The sequence below is a fragment of the Musa acuminata genome, chromosome BXJ2-8 (genome assembly GCF_036884655.1).
Source record: "Musa acuminata AAA Group cultivar baxijiao chromosome BXJ2-8, Cavendish_Baxijiao_AAA, whole genome shotgun sequence".
NCBI classification, from domain to species: Eukaryota; Viridiplantae; Streptophyta; class Magnoliopsida; order Zingiberales; family Musaceae; genus Musa; species Musa acuminata.
In genome coordinates, this window is record NC_088345.1 from 10866556 (window position 1) to 10876622 (window position 10067).

The following is a 10067-nucleotide window of genomic DNA, read 5'->3' on the forward strand; positions in this document are numbered from 1 at the left end:
TTCAATTTGTCAAATCAACATTTCTTGGGTATGCATGATTATTAAAATATGGTTTCAAATCTTCGACATATAATATGCATGAATTCAAAAATCGAAAGGATAATGGAAGAATTCAAAGGTACAATGATTTTAACCATCTCATAAACAAATGAAGGATCAAGTCATGAATCCAAAATTCCATGAATCATTTCGAGGATAAACACGTCTAATAGATTGGATTCCCTTGTATCGTTTAGGGACTACGACATAGTGGCCTAGTACATCCGCAGTCGATGAGTCGCGTGAATTATTATGGAGATAATAATTCACTGAGCCAGAAGGAGTTATGACATGTATGACTCACGGCCAGCTCGATATTAGGCCTAGAAGATCACACACATATGTCAGGCGTTACAATGAGTAGAGGTTCAAATATGAGATATCCGTCGGAGCCCCTATCTTATTGGATATCTAATAAGTCCCTGAATTATTAGATTTCATGGATGAGATCCAATAAAAGCCTATAAGAGATTATTAGATAAAGATCCACTAATCTAAGATGTTTGGATAGTTGGATAGAGATCTAATACCCAATAGGGAGGATACATTAGGGTGAACTTGATAGGGGACCTCTATAAATAGGAGGGATTCAGTGGTTTATTGGCTAGATCTAGCCTTTGCTTGCCTCTCATATTCTCCTCCCCCTCCACCTCAAAGTAGGCTTTGAGTTTTGAGGAGCGTTGTCGCAGCCCTACTGTGTGGATCATTGTTAGAGAGGAGGACACTTGACCTCTTTCACCCTCTCTTAGAGATATGTAGGGATTCAGGGATATACGATCTCCCTAGGTAACACAATCTATTCTATACACAGTTTTAAGTTTCGTAGATTTTTGCACACCAATCTTTGTATGACGATGAACATATTTTTGGGAATTGGGGATTTTATTTTCTATTTTTCCGCCGTGCATGTGATGTCGCTCCCTAGATTTTCTCGCACATGGTATTAGAGCTAGATTATTCATGCAATAGATTGGTTTTGAACTGCATGTGTTATGTTTTGGAGAATGCTTTTGATGTCAAATTGTTGACGCAATAGGCGAGGAAGGGTAGCAAATGTTGTTGCCCTTGCTGCGCTCGAAGAAGGAAGCCTTGCTATCATCTTCGTGCAAGCAGGCCGCCTACAGCGGTGTCCGCAAGGGCGACGCCCACAAGTAGGCCACCTACGCGTAGCAACTGTTGCTGCGTGCAATTACAATCGCCTGCCGGCACAACGCCTGCCCGTGGGTGCACCCAACCACAGGGAGGCACCACCCAAGGGCATAGGGCTACTCCCGGTAGGGTGGCAGCGGTTGTAGCCAGTAGGTCATGGGGTGTTTTAGGGTTTTGGGCAAAAAGATAGTTTTACCCTTGTGAATTTAAGAAATTCCAATTATGTCTTTTTATCCAAATTATGAGAATACCCCTCAAAATTCAAAAAATTCCCTATATGTCCTTGAATTCAAAAAATATTAATTAATTAAAAGGTTTAATTGATTATTATTTTTATTATTATCTAGTAGTCCTAACTGTTGATGATTTATACATGTGATGTATGATATGTGGATGGATGATCATGGACCATGTGATATGTGTACTTGTGATTATTATTATTGGGGCCTATCAGCCTCCATTTTTTATTTCTCATTTATTGTCAGGCCTACGTGTCTATAATTAAGTTGTAATCACACGAGGAGACACAGGAGGAGCGTGGAAGCGATAGCGGGATCTATGAGACGGACGATCACGATGCATAGAGATGCGTCGAGATGCCGACGAGGACAAGATGGACGATCACAGACCATGGAGATGCACCACTACACACATAGATTTTGATATGAGTGATTAGGCCTATTGGCTCGGGCCTGATCACATTAGGTTGTGGTCCATGATCATTTGGTGTGATTACTTGTACACACACACACACACACACATATATATATATATATATATATATATATATATATATATATATATATATATATATATATATATATATATATATATATATATATGTGTGTGTGTGTGTGTGTGTGTGACATGTCATATTAGGAGATCAAATCATAGAAACCCCTATGTTGATAATATTAAGTCGGTAAACATGAGGCAATTAGATTGACCCCATGTGGCCTTCCATCGTTATAGGTAGGGATTGATTCCCGGTGTAGGTTGAGTTGGTCGAGTCCCTCGAGGCTCACCTATATCACGATTCGCTATCTTGCCTACGATATAAAGATGTCACCGATTACCTAAGGACATGGTATGCTTGATGGAGTCCCTTGATGGTATATTATCGAATTAGACTCATCTTGTAACAATGGTGTTAACTTAACCGAACATCATGGTTGGTTGAGTCCCTCGAAACCATGGTGATTCGAAGGCCGAACAGGACGAGAATCACAAGGAGTTGTGATCGGTAAGAGTTGCATACCTTTTGGGCTTAGTGTGATTGGTTAAGTCCCTCGAGGTTATACTAAGACGCTGATTGGATCCTGATCCTCACTAGAAGTCTGTAGGAGACTTCCGTTTCACGTGCTGAGGGTGTCACGTGACTTGCTTGTAAAATAGTAGGAGCATATTAAGATAGAAGTTCATATCTTGATTATTTATTTTCTATAAAATCTGAATGTTATTTATTTCTACTACATCTTTATTTTCAGAAAATATTGCTTTCAAATATCTTACGTTGCATACTTGATGTCAACTGCCTCACTGGTCCAGATTATACGGATTAGCTCCGCAACTTGAGAATTATTCTCACGACGGAAAAAATCACGTACATCCTTGAAATAGTGATGCCTATGCCCAAGGAAGGGATAAGCGAGGATGAGATTACATATTACGTGAAGTACATTAATGACTCCACTCTTGCTCATTGTTACATGTTGGGCTCCAAGACTCCTGAGTTATAGAAACAACATGAAAAGATGGATGGCAGATTCATTCTCTTACATGTCCGTAAACTGTTTGAGGAACAGGGAAAGACTCAACGATATGAGATATCCAAGAGTCTCTTCTACGCTAGGATGACTTAGGGGACACCAGTTCATAACCATATCCTAAAGATGATTGAGTAGATAGAGAAACTCACAGGTCTAGGAATTGTCCTAGAGGATAACTTGTATATGGATATTATGCTTCAGCCCCTACTAGATTCATTTTCACATTTCATAATGAATCTTAATATGAATAAGCTTGAGGTGACTCTCCCGGAGTTCCTCAATATGTTGAGGGAGGTAGAGAGCACTATAAAAAAAGAGAAGCCAGTTCTCTACACTAGTGAGACCAGAAAGAAAAGAAAAGTCGAAAAGTCTCTTAAGAAGGACAAGGGCGAGGGCAGACTAAGTAAAGCAAATATTGCTAAGAAAGACCTGGCAAAGGATAAAGGCTAATGCTTCCACTGTGGCAAAGATGGACACTGGAAGAGGAACTATAAACAGTACCTTGCAGAGAGGGCAAAACAGAAGCTTGGAGAAGCTTCAAGTAAATTCATGATCAATCTCCATTTGTCAGACTCTTATGATAACACATGGGTATTGGATACCAGTAGTGTTTATCATATTTGTAATTCGTTGCAGGTTCTGGCAAGGCCTATGAGATTGGCAAGAGGCGAGATGGACCTCAAGATGGGCAATGGAGTAAAAGTTACTATAGTAGCTATTGGCGAGGTTACCCTACCTGATGGAACTAGTATTGCATTAGATGCATGTTATTTTGTTCCTTCTATTATCAAAAATATTATCTTCATTTAATGTTTGAAAGTTAGTGGATATAAATTAGTTTTTGAGAATAATAGTTGTTTAATATTATTAGATGATGAGATCATCACGAAAGGAACATTGCATAATGGTTTATTTATGCTAGACACTACTCCACATATCATGAATGTAAGTGTGTCTAAGAGGAAACGAGATGAGGTGAACAATGCATATCTATGGTATTATGGGCTAGATCACATCCATGAGGGAAGGATTCAAAAGTTGCTACAGGATGAATATCTAGATCCATTCGACTATGAGTCATATGCAACTTGCGAGTCTTGCCTTTATGGAAAAATGACCAACTCTCCATTTAGTGGAACTGGAGAGAGAGCCACCGAGCCGTTGGAACTCATATATAGTGATGTATGTGGACCTATGTCAACTCATGTCATTAGTGGTTACTCCTACTTCATTACCTTTATTGATGATTTCTCAAGGTATGGATATATGTACTTAATGAAGTACAAGTCCGAGGCTTTTGAGAAATTCAGAGAGTATAAGAATGAAGTGGAGAACCATACTTGAAAGAGTATCAAGACTTTTCGATCATATCGAGGAGGTGAGTACTTAAGTATAAAGTTTACCCAATTCCTTAAGGACCATGAGATTTTATCCCAATAAACCTCCTTATACACCTTAGCTCAATAGTGTGTTTGAAAGGAGAAATCGTACACTATTAGACATGGTACGGTCCATGATGAGTTTCGTTGACCTACCCATCTCATTATAAAGATATGTCATAGAGACCGCAACTTAGCTTCTGAACAGAGTTCCAATTAAGTCGGTAATGTCTACACCATATGAGATATAGAAAGGGAAGAAGCCCGATCTTAAGGTTGTTAAGATTTGGGGTTGCCCTGCCCACGTTAAAAGACACAACCCTGATAAGTTGGAATAAAGGACGGAGAAGTGCAAGTTCATGGGATACCCCAAGGAAACTTGTGGGTATTGTTTCTATCACCTCGATGATCAAAAGGTCTTTGTAGCCAAGAGAGCGATGTTCCTTGAGAAGGAACACATTCTTGGCAGAGAAAGTGGGAGTATGATAGAGTTAAGTGAGGTTGGAGAACCTAGCTCAAGCACCACTATACAGCCTGAATTTGTTCAGGTACCTAATATACAAGTTTCAACTTTACGTAGGTCCGGCAGAGTATCTCATCCTCCTTAGAGATATGTTGGACATATTAGATGAGATGATGTTGAGGATATTGATCCTCAGACCTACGAGAAGGCTATTATGAGTATAGACTCCGAGAAGTGGCAAGAAGCCATGAATTCTGAGATGGATTCCATGTACTTCAACAAGGTTGGGAACCTAGTTGATATGCTTGAGAGTATTATACCCATCGATTGTAAGTAGGTCTTTAAGAAAAAGATCAGAATATATAGAAAGGTAGAGACCTATAAAGCAAGGCTAGTAGTTAAAGGGGTATCGTCAAAGGTAAGGTGTTGACTATGACGAAACCTTCTTACCCGTAGCAATGCTAAAATACATCTGAATTCTATTGGCTATCGCAACACACTATAATTATGAGATCTTGCAGATGGATGTGAAAATCGCATTCCTTAATGGGAACATCGAGGAGGAGGTGTATATGATATAACCCGAGGGATTCATGTCCAAGGATTGCCCAGATAAGGTGTGCAGGTTGTTTAGATCCATTTATGGACTAAAGCAAGCTTCCCGAAGTTGCAACATAAGATTTGATTTAATTTGCGTTTTGAGTGACGCGGGATGCTTCGATCAGGGAGAGACAATTAAAGTAGGAAGAATCATATTGGGTCAGAGAAAAACATGTCAGTGTATTGACAGAAGGCTTCGGGCCATGAGTTCGGGCATCAGGCCAAGAAGAACGGATATTGTGCCAAGGAAATCAGAGTTGCGAAGGTCAATTGGTCGATTGAGCAATAGGCCGTAAAAGAGGACGATGCACCGAACAATCGGACGAGGCATCGATGAACCAATGACATATTGAACATCTGATTAGCTTAGTATTAATTGTGTAGATTGAAGTAGGTTTTATGTGTGCAGGATTAACTATAATAGTAAGGCATAAAGCAACATGAAGTCTCACAATCAAGGACGCGATTTCGTTGGGAGTTTGAGAGTTTGTCGAAAGTTCTGCCCGAATTAATCTAGAAGTCCAAGAGCTTGCTAAAGAAGCTTATCGGAACTCACCAAGAAGATCGTCGTGAAGTCCAGGAGCTTGCCGGGAGTCCGCTGAAACATTGCCGAGAGATCATCGGAAGTTCGCTCGAAGATCATCGGAAGCTCGCCGAAAGAAACCTAGACTTACGGACTTGTTTAGCTTAGTAATTGTCTTAGATTTCATAGTTAGCATATAATTTGGATTGGAATTGGGCCAACTTAATTAGGGGACAATTAAGCCCATGTATGGACTGTGTTGGGCCAAATGAAAGGCCTAAATAGTGACCCAACAGGTGGCACCGTCGTGGCACAATCTCTGAGACTATGTTAGGCGGTAGTACTACCCAGACACAGTCTCTCAAGCGGTGGTACCGCTCAGTGATAGTGTTGCAAGCGGTGGTACCACCCAGCACAGATGATGGTACCACTAAGACCCGGGAAACCCGGGATGAGACATTTTTAGGCTCCAAGTTTGAGTCAACTTGAGGCCTATAAATACCCCTCTCATCCTTGGTTAACTTACACAAGCATAGAGAGCTTAAAAGTGGAAAAACGCTGTTGCAATCGCTTGAGAGATCCCCTCCTCTAGTCTAAGTTTAGAATTCTATTAAGGAGGAGTAAGTGCTTGTAAAGGTTGTCTCCTAAACCTATGAAAAGGAAAAGAAGGGTGTAAAATGTGGTTGGTCTTCGCCTATTGAAGGAAGACCGATAGTGAATGCTAATGGCCTTGACGGAAGAGGAATCCATGGAGTGGATGTAGGTCACGACGATCGAACCTTTATAAACTCAATTTGCATTTTTATTTGTGCAATTTACCATTACTGCAAACTTACTTACTTTACATCCACTATGCTCTTCTGTACGCTTTCGATTTTAAGTATCTTTCCGAAATCGGCTTTAATCGAACAAGAGATTTCGAATTGATGTAATTTTTACCGCTACACTAATTCAAAGAGAGGTCTAGACACTTCTCCATGAAAGACTTAGGAGAAGCATCCTATATCTTAGGGATTCAGATCTATAAAGATATATCCAAGAGGATGCTTGGCTTGTCCCAGTCCAGGTACATAGATACCATTGTCAAAATGTTTGACATGAAAAATTTCAAGAGATGTCTCATACCGATGAGACATGGGATATCGCTTTGTAGGAGAATGTCCCCAAAGACTTTGAATAAAGTGCGAACATAGATAGGATACCCTATGCCTCAGCGACATGATCTATCATGTATGTCATACTATGTGCTAGGCCTGATATAACACATGCTTTGAGTGTCACGTGCAGGTATCAAGCGGATCCAAGTTTTGAGCATTGAAAAACGGTAAAGTGTATCCTTAAGTACTTGAGAATGACTAAGGATCTTTTATGGGTTTATAGAGGTAGTAGCCTTAGGGTTTAAGGCTACACGGACTCGAGTTTCTAATTCGTTGTCGATGATAGAAAGTCGAATTCAGAGTATGTGCACACCCTGAATGGATGAGCAGTATGCTGAAAGAGTTCCGAGGAAGATACTACTATTGACTGACTACAGAGGCGGAGTACATTGCTACAGTAGAGGTAGTGAAAGAGGGAGTCAAGATGAAGAAGTTCATCATAAATCTGGGAGTCATGCCGAGCAACGAGAAGCTAATTCCCTTATATTGTAATAACAACTATATGATTGCTCAAACGAAGGAATCCAGGTCTCATCAGAAGTATTCTGAGGAGGTTCTAGCTCATTAGAGAGATCGTAGCCCGAGGAGATGTAGTAGTGGAAAGAGTTCTATCCGAAGATAACATTGTAGATCCACTAACAAAGTCGTTATCTTATATTATCTTTGAGCGTCACAAGGGTCTGATAGATATTAGACATAGAGGTAATTGGCTTAAGGTCAAGTGGGAGATTGCTAGTCATATGTGCCCAATAATGTGAGTAATGACACATGTGACTTGACACGCAGTCTTTTTACTTATTATTATTATTTGATATTCTATCATTTTATATTGCATGTTGTTTGAATATATTATGATGTCCATGGATCTGTGCAATGAGAATTGAATCATGATGAGATCACGATAATGAGACCGATTCATTTTTAAACACAGATCCTAAATAATCTCGGTCATAGGTTACTCGAGAGGGACATCAAGATAACCGGATAAACTAGTGTGTTGTATACCCATCCATATGATAGATACAGTTGGTCTCATAGCTGCTAATGTTGGGACACTAGGGATACAGTACAGGTGCTCATTGGAGAACGAGTTCACTAATTGATCCGCTTACAGAATGCTGGATAGTTGATGATGCCTTATTGTTAGATAATGATTCCATAGTCCCAATGGTGTTACTGGTCTTTGGACTTGAGACACCAAGGATGTTTTGTATGAGTATTCAACTCTTTGGTACGGGAGTTATAGGTTTAGAGGTTCCAGATATAGCATAGCCGGTTATCGGGAGTGGTAGCCAACCTTATAGAGAGTATTGAGTGTCGATAGAGGATCATCCACTCTCGATGTCATGAGATAAATATCTCATGTGTTCTTGCTCAAACAAATCCATGGCTAGGGTCATTCGGATTGAGAGAGAAAGAGTTATATAAGAGAATCCGATTAAAGTGAGACTCGAGTAGAAACCATATAGGTCTGATAGCACCATGCCCGGTATACGGTCTATGGGATATTAGATAGATGAGGGACTATAAGTATACAGTAACTAAGTACAGGTAGGTCCAATGGATTGGATTCTCCTGTATCGTTTGGGGACTACGACGTAGTGGCCTAGTACATCCGCTTTTGATGAGTCCAGTGAATTATTATGGAGATAATAATTCACTGAGCTAGAAGGAGTTTTGACAGGTATAACTCAGAGCTAGCTCGATATTGGGCATAGAGGGTCACACATATATGGTAGGCATTACGATGAGTAGAGGTTCAGATATGAGATATCTGTCAGAGCCCCTATCTTATTGGATATCCAATAAGCCCATGAATTATTGAATCATATGTATGAGATCCAATAAGAGTCAATGAGAAATTATTGGATAGAGATTCACTAATTTAAGAGTTTTGGGTAGTTGGATGGAGATCCAATACCCAATAGGGCAGGAACCATTCGGGTTATGTTGATAGTGGATCTCTATAAATAGGAGGAAACCAATGGTTCATAGGCTAAAGTCTCTCTGGGTTGCCATCTCCTATTCACATCCCCTTCTCTTCCTTAGATAGTAGGCCTAGAGTTTTGTGGAGCATCGTCGCAGCCCTATTATGTGGATCATCACTAGAGAGGAGGACACTTGACCTCTTTCACCATCTCCTAGAGATCTGTAGGGATTTAAGGATATACAATCTCCCTATGTAACATAATATTTAATATACGTAGTTTTAAGTTTCATAGATTTTGTGCACCAATCTTCGTATGACGACAAACATATTTTTGGAAAATTTAGAGATTTTGATTAATGTTATTATGTTACGCATGTGATGTCGCCCCCTAAATTTTTCTATAAGTATTGCCAATTTCAAGCAATGATATTGCCCTAACATTGTTAGGCGATGGTACCACCCAGTGTCAATGCTACAGACAGTGGTATTGCCTAACATAGACAATGATATCGCCAGTACCCTAAAATTTTAGGGATTTAAACTTTAGCTCGATTTTTTAAAGTCATTTGGGGTTTATAAATACTCCATTATTTTCTACTTGGGTAAGCAAGAAAAGAGTGGAAATGGGTAAAGAATCCTTGTGAAAAAATAGTTATAATCTCTTTTTAAGTGTAGAGTCTCTTTCTCCTAGTGTTTATAGGTCTTTCTAAGGGAAGAGTGATCTCTTAGTATAAAAAAGAGAGGTGTAAAGGTTCTCTCTTGAGTTTGTGAAAATAAAAAAGAATTGTAAAGAAGTTAGTTGATTTTCGCCCATTGAACGAAGATCGTTAGTAAACATCGATAGCCTCGACAGAAGAGGAATCAGGAGTGGACGTATGTCGTGACGACTGAACCACTATAAATTTAGTGTGTATTTTTGTTCTGCTTTTCATTGCCATTACTAATTAATTTAATTGTCTACTACTCTTACTTGTATTTTAAGTTAAACATATTTTTGATACGGGTTTGATCGAACAAAGTTTTCGAATCGATGTAATTTTATTAAAGCACTAATTCAC